Source organism: Dasypus novemcinctus, chromosome X (genome assembly GCF_030445035.2).
Source record: "Dasypus novemcinctus isolate mDasNov1 chromosome X, mDasNov1.1.hap2, whole genome shotgun sequence".
In the NCBI taxonomy this organism is placed as follows: domain Eukaryota; kingdom Metazoa; phylum Chordata; class Mammalia; order Cingulata; family Dasypodidae; genus Dasypus; species Dasypus novemcinctus.
In genome coordinates, this window is record NC_080704.1 from 129,658,422 (window position 1) to 129,665,828 (window position 7,407).

Here is a 7,407-nt window from a genome sequence, read left to right on the forward strand (position 1 = left end):
GCAGCCACTGGTTTCAACTCACAGTTCTCTCTTTGCAATTCCCCTCCTTTGTCCCTTTCTCCTCTGGGCAGTGTCCAGCCTTCTCCTGGTGTCCTAAACCCTAGAAAATCCTTTTGCAGGCTGTTGCAGCCTATCCTCTAGAGAATCCTATGTCTTTCTAGTCGGCCTTCTTCCCGAAGTCCTATATATATATACATATATATATATATATATATATTTTTCAGACTTATTTATTTATTTCTCTCCCCTCCCCCCCCACACACCCCGGTTGTCTGGTCTCTGTGTCTATTTGCTGCGTCTTCTTTGTCCGCTTCTGTTGTTGTCAGTGGCACGGGAATCTGTTTCTTTTTGTTGAGTCATCTTGTTGTGTCAGCTCTCCGTGTGTGTGGTGCCATTCCTGGGCAGGCTGCACTTTCTTTCGCGCTGGGCGGCTCTCCTTACGGGGCGCACTCCTTGCGTGTGGGGCTCCCCTACACAGGGACACCCCTGTGTGACACGGCACTCCTTGCGCGCATCAGCACTGCGCATGGGCCAGCTCCACACGGGTCAAGGAGGCCCGGGGTTTGAACCGCGGACCTCCCATGTGGTAGACGGACGCCCTAACCACTGGGCCAAGTCTGCTTCCCTATATATTTTTTAATGTTTAAGAATTTCTGATAAAATCTAATTGGGAGGGTGTGCTGTGCTAGAGGACAGAGAGGGTGCAGAAATTGCCAAGTTAGTAGATCCATTCTCTTGCTAGTGCTCCCCTGACTTAGCTCTGATAGTGATTGATTTGTAGTGAATTCTTAGAATATCCACCAATATATTCAGAGACAGTCTGAGTGACTGTGGAATGCCTCGGGAGTAGTAGAAATAAAGTAGAAATAGATACTGACTCAAGTCTTGAGTGATGACAGAGGTGCATTTTAAGCACCACGGAAATCTTACTGGGCGGGCCCATTTTCCCACTCTGGCAACGGAGGTCGACACCACCTCAGATAAGTATTCCAACCTGTACATGTATGTGGGCTTATTCCTGAGCCTCCTGGCCATTCTCCTCATCCTGCTCTTCACAATGCTTCTGCGGCTCAAGCATGTCATCTCGCCAATTACCTCTGAGAGCACGGAAAGTGTTCCTCAATTCACAGATGTAGAGATGCAAAGTCGAATCCCCGCCCCTTAAAGGCAGGATGAAGGTGAGCTTTAGTGGCTCTCACTGAAACTTTTATGTTGACTCCCAGGAAAGCTCACTTTGTTGCATATGGCTTCCCATGTGAGGAATCAACAAGTTGTTCATGTAAACTAGGGTGTTTGTGTTATTCTTTGTTTTGACTCTGCTTGTGGGATAGCAAAGAGGTTTAAGACTCATTCTTTGCCAGGAATATAGGAAATGGCCGCTGGTTGGGAGGACAGGTTTCCATAGCAACCAAAGAGAGTCTGGGCATTGAACAAGCCTCAGACCACAGAAATTCATATGCAGCTGTTGTAAATAACAAAAATCAAAACCACAGGATCCCTGGAAGCTCCAAGAAGAAACAAGGAGAATTTGCCGTTGATAGGTCTGATAGTTAAAGGAGGGTGCCCCAAGAAAGGACAAGTTTTAATTTAGCACCTCTGCTGACATGAACCTATACCAGAGAGGCAGTGAGTTAGTGAAGGGACCATTAACTCTTTCCCAGGAAAGCAGTGATGTGATCATCTTGGGTCATGGAGTTTGTCCCAAATAAAGAAGTGATTTAAACAAATGGTTTCAGTTTAAAGAGCAATTTTGCAGAAAGATGTTTCTAGTAAACAAACTCATCTAGAGAGAGAAAATGTGTATTTTATATCTTTGTTAATTACTATTGTTGGATTTTTAAACACTCAGATAATGGTAGATGCATAACAAAAATCTAGAATGACAAACTGCCCCCAAACCAAAGGAAAATTAAGTCAAAATGGTCCTGTGACAGTGAACCCTTCATTACATATGCATCTCCTTTGCATTTTTCTCCCTCCTCATCACTCTCCAGGATGAGTTGTATGCAAATATGAGCTTTGTTTAAAGGTGGCATTGGCAAAGAAGGGTCAACTATTTTTTAAAGGAGAAACAAAATAATCACGATATTCTATGACTGAATGTGGCTTTGGACAAAACATTCAAGTCTTCTGGGTCCTAGGTTTTCCTTTCTTTCTCAAAAATGATCAGAGAGCTGTTTATTCATCACTAGACTCATTTTAGGCCTGAGTATAAAGAAAACAAAGGGAAAGAAAGGAATACTTACTAAACAATACCCTCCAACAAATTCTTACTGAGATCAATGTCCTCATGTCTCATTTGTCTTTTCCCAGAAAATGCTCCTTTCTTCCTGGCCTCTGCCAAAAGATGAAGTGTTTCACTTACTGCCTATAAGAGAAATACATTTTGAAAAATTCCATTCTCACAACTAGCCCTAGTATGCCAGTAGTGAAGAGAATTTTTGATTTTTTAAAGTTAACTTTCAAAACTGGAACCAAAGGGGATAAATACCGTTTACAAATTAGAAAATAGAAAGTTGGTCATATTCTTGCCACCAATACACCTGTGTTAAATTCTACCTACTTAAAAAATTTCAGTTCTCCCTCACATCTAAAAGGTGGTCTTCAAAGCTCACAGGCGATCCCTTGGGAGCTGCAGTGGTGGTAACAGAGGAACAGAACGGCTGTAACCTTAAATGCCACCTCCACCAGGCATGTAGCTCTCTATAGCCTACATCCAATTTAGATTGGTCCCTTTACTCTGATCTAAATCTAGTTTGGTGGTGAAATTCCCAAGTGCTTTCCACTTCTATACACAGTAATTTGCTAATGCTCCCCTCTCCAAGGGGCTGCAAAGCATGAAATCCCCACAAGAAGCTCTAAGCTTAGCTGCAAGGCTGGCTCTGTCACACCTGTTACAACAGCACCCTGGAAGAGATGGCAGCTGCACTCTGCACCATTCAGAATAGATTAGCAGGTAGGTTAAGACTCAGCTAAGGCATACAATTCCCTTTTTTTTTTTACTCATACTGTGTGTGTATATATATATATATAAATATAAAAATATATAGAACATTTTATAAAAAATTAGGTTACTATGCATTTGTAATATAATATCTCCCCTCATCCTAAAATATTTCAGATACAAAGTGACTCTTCTGTTATATTATTACATCTTCATGATTTAAGTTTTGTCTTTATTCAACGCTAGATTCTGTGGACCCTGTAAAATTTTAGCTCCTGGCAGCCATATATGGATTTCTTCAAAGGCTGAAAATACACCCTGCAAACTCTTAAGGACACACATTTCCCCTCATTCCAGGGTCTCCCTTTTGTGCTCACAGTATTTGAATGCACTTTACAGTTTAGAAGTCAGTGGCTGGATAAATGAAGGAACTAATTAAACTTTCAACAAGAGTGAATAGCAAGATACCCAGTGCCTTGTTGCTGAATCTGAACAGGGTCACAGACTGCAAATCTATTCCCTGCTCACAAGACCACTCCAACTCAAATCTCATGAGATTAAGACTGCTCTTTAATCACTGATTCAGATCAAGAGTCCTAATTTAAGATCAAGTTACTCACCTGGAAAACAACTATCCTCTTTCATCACAACTACCCCATGGGATCCAGGTCTTCACTGAGCATTAACCAAAGTACACAGCACAATTCACACTAAAACAGCAGCATAACCTCCCACAATTTCCAGTGATAACATACATGGAGATGCACTTAAGCTGATGTATCATTATGGTGATTCACACAGTATTTAACTTTAGGAAAATGAACTGAATGGTTTCATCATAGCAAACATTGTAAAGAATTTTTCCATTTATATGAAATTATATTACATTCCCCAATGTTTTATATCAACATATATTGTGGCTAAATTAAGAGGCACCTAGAGCAACCAATGGGCACAATTTGAATTTATCCATCTATCCAAAATGCTGACTTGGCAACCCCCTCCTTCTCCCTCCATAAAAAAAAAAAAAGAGTTCAGCCAAATTGTGTATAAACAGGTAGGTTATTTATACATAGGTGTACTCTGCTTTAAGCAATTACGATATAGTAAAATCTTTTTTTATAAAAGATGAAACATATATTGAACCATACAAAATTGACATTTTCATAGGTCAGAAATGGTCAAATAGCAGCAATTTCATATAGTGCAAACTAATAAAAAAATCTTATCACATGAATTCTTTAAATAGCAAATTCTTCTAATATGTTTAAAAATAATTAAATGTCTAAAACTGCACTTTGATTATGTTTCAGAAATACGAGTTGCATAAACCAAATTATATTGTAAAAGGCTTATGTATTATGTATTAGTCATGCAATGTTAAGGTTAATCAAGTAAGGACAGATTCATCCTGCCTAAACTTTCCATCCATGCCAAATCTGAAGTTTTGGACTCATAACTGAGTTTGACTGTTATCAATCCCACTTTACTTAGTAGGTATAAGGGATCCATTTAATACAATTTCAAATGGTTATATTTAGTAGTACATTTTATTCACCTGCATTTGTAAAACAACTTTTTTTTTAACAAAATGAAGAATTGTGTGGAAGAAAAATAGGATTTCTTTTGTTTGAAATCATTCATAGTTGAAATATATTAATATTGTATGAAAACAGAAATATATTTTAATTAACATTTAGCTTGTCATTTTTGATCCCTGCAAAATAAATGCTATTTGCTGATAAAAATATTCATTGCCTGAAGTGAGCATCAGTCTTTTCATCCCAACATAAATTATAACAACTGTAAATCTGTGAGATTTATAATTTTGATGTCTCATTATTTTTTCTTTTTTTAAAAAAGATTTATTGATTTATTTATTTCTCTCCCCCCCACCCCACCCCGGTTGTCTGTTCTCTGTTCTATTTGTTGCGTCGTCTTCTTTGTCCACTTCTGTTGTTGTCAGCGGCACGGGAATCTGTGTTTCTTTTTGTTGCGTCATCTTGTTGTGTCAGCTCTCCGTGTGTGCGGTGCCATTCCTGGGCAGGCTGTACTTTCTTTCACACTGGGCAGCTCTCCTTATGGGGCGCACTCCTTGCACGTGGGGCTCCCCTACGCAGGGGACACCCGTGCGTGGCAGGGCACTCCTTGCGTGCATCAGCACTGCACATGGGCCAGCTCCACACGGGTCAAGGAGGCCCAGGGTTTGAACCGCAGACCTCCCATGTGGTAGACGGATGCCCTAACCACTGGGCCAAGTCTACTTCCCTCATTTTTTCTTATTCCCTAACCTCCCAGTTTTTATTTTCTTCTCAATTACAAATTTATTTATACATTATTTTCTTTTTTTTATGTAATAGTAAAAAAAGAAAAAAAAATTAATGAGCACTAGCTGTCAATGGGGGTGACCTGAAGTGAGAGTGAGATAAGACATCTAAAGTGCCAATATCTTTCAACATTCTCCCCAATAGGATATTTTAAAAATATATTTTCCCTCTTGTATTTTGCTCATTTAATCCTCACAGAAGCCCTGTGGTTTTCTAATGAGTGTCAGTATTATGATGTTGCTTTACATATGAGGACACAGGCACAGGGAGATTAGTGAAGCATTCATGGTTACACAGATTAGACACATCTTTGGACTCATAGTTTAGTATTTAGCTTTCTCAACATTGAATAGATATTTCAAAGCTATCGATTTTTAAAAAATATTTATTTATTTATTTTCCCCCTCTCCCCCCTCATTGTTTGCTGTCTGTGTCCATTTGCTGTGTGTTCTTCTGTGTCTGCTTGTCTTCTCTTTAGGCAGTACCTGGAACCGATCCTGGGACATTCTGGAGTGAGAGAGAGGTCCTCAATCTCTTGCACCATCTCAGCTTCATGGTCTGCTGTGTCTCTTATTGTCTCTCCTCTGTGTCTCTTTTAGTTGCATCATTTTGCTGCGCCAGCTCTCTGCTATAGCCAGGTTGCCATGTGGACTAGCTCTCTGCATGGGCCAGATCTCCACTCAGGCCACCTCACCGCATGAGCCAGTTTGCCTTTACCAGGAGGCCCCAGGAATTGAACCCTGGACCTCCCATATGGTAGACAGGAGCCCAATTGCTTGAGTCACATCCACTTCCCTCACAGCTATTGATTCGATAACACTCCAAATTCCGAAAACAACAATGGAGTCAAGGGGTGGTTCCATCCCTGTGTCCAATAATTCAAAACAAATAAGCAAAGCTCAGCCATCTTACACACATTACTAGATTGTAGGAACATTTTCACAAGAGCAATCCCTGCAGCTTTAATTTACACCAATGAAGGGAAGAGACAGAAATATGGATAGATTCTCACAATGCAATTCCAATCCTCTGCTCATTTGATTTATATGTACCCATTAAAGTGAATATATATGTTCACTTGATTTGTTCACAATCAATGCTGGTTCTCTATATGCATGATTATTATCTCTGCCCCCATTCCTGAAACAAGAACATCTCCTCTAAGATAAAAGTGGTTATATTAGTCTGGGTTCTCTAGGGAAACAGAATCAAAAAGTGATATCTGTCAATAGTATGCAAATCTATAAGAGTCTCTCACGCAGCCATGGGGATGCACAAGTTCAGGTTCCACAGGCAGGCTGCAACCAGGGGCTGCAATGAAAGTCCAGTGAAGGTCCTTGACATACGGGAGATGTTGACTGTCCAAAGATGAGCTAGGAAATTTTCTCTCAATGCTGGAATCACATCCCCTTTTAAAGCATTCAGCTGATTGGGTTAAGCATCACTCATTGCTGATGGCAATATCCCTGACTGATGTAATTATAACCAGCTATCTATGATTTACCACTGCAGTAAAGTCAATGGTGACTAAAGTCCATAAATGCCCTTGTATTACAGTTAGTCCAGTGCTTGCTTGACCAAACAACTGGGCACAATTACCTGGCAGAGTTAACACAATAACCTAACCATCACAATGGTTAGGTTATTTAAAATTGTATGGTTTTTGAGTGCACATAGCAATTCCATTTGTACTTTATAATGAATGCAATGGAGAAATTACCTCTAGCAGCAAAGAATGAAATGTTAGACTTGCAGAGTGGATTTGGCTCAACAGATATAGCATCTGCCTACCATGTGTGAGGTCCAGGGTTCAAACCCAGGGCCTCCTGACCTGTGTGGTGAGCTGGCCCACATGCAGTACTGATGCATGCAAGGAGTGCAATGCCACGCAGGGGTGTCCCCCATTTAGGGGACCCCCACATGTAAGGAGTGTGCCCCTTAAGGAGAGCTGCCCAGTGTGAAAAAGTGCAGCCTGTCCAGGAGTGGCGCCACCCACACACAGAGCTGATGCAGCAAGATGATGCAACAAAAAGAGACACAGATTCCCGGTGCCACTGACAAGAATACAAGTGGACACAGAAGAACACACAGCAAATGGACACATAGAGCAGACAACTGGAGTGGAGGAAGGGGAGG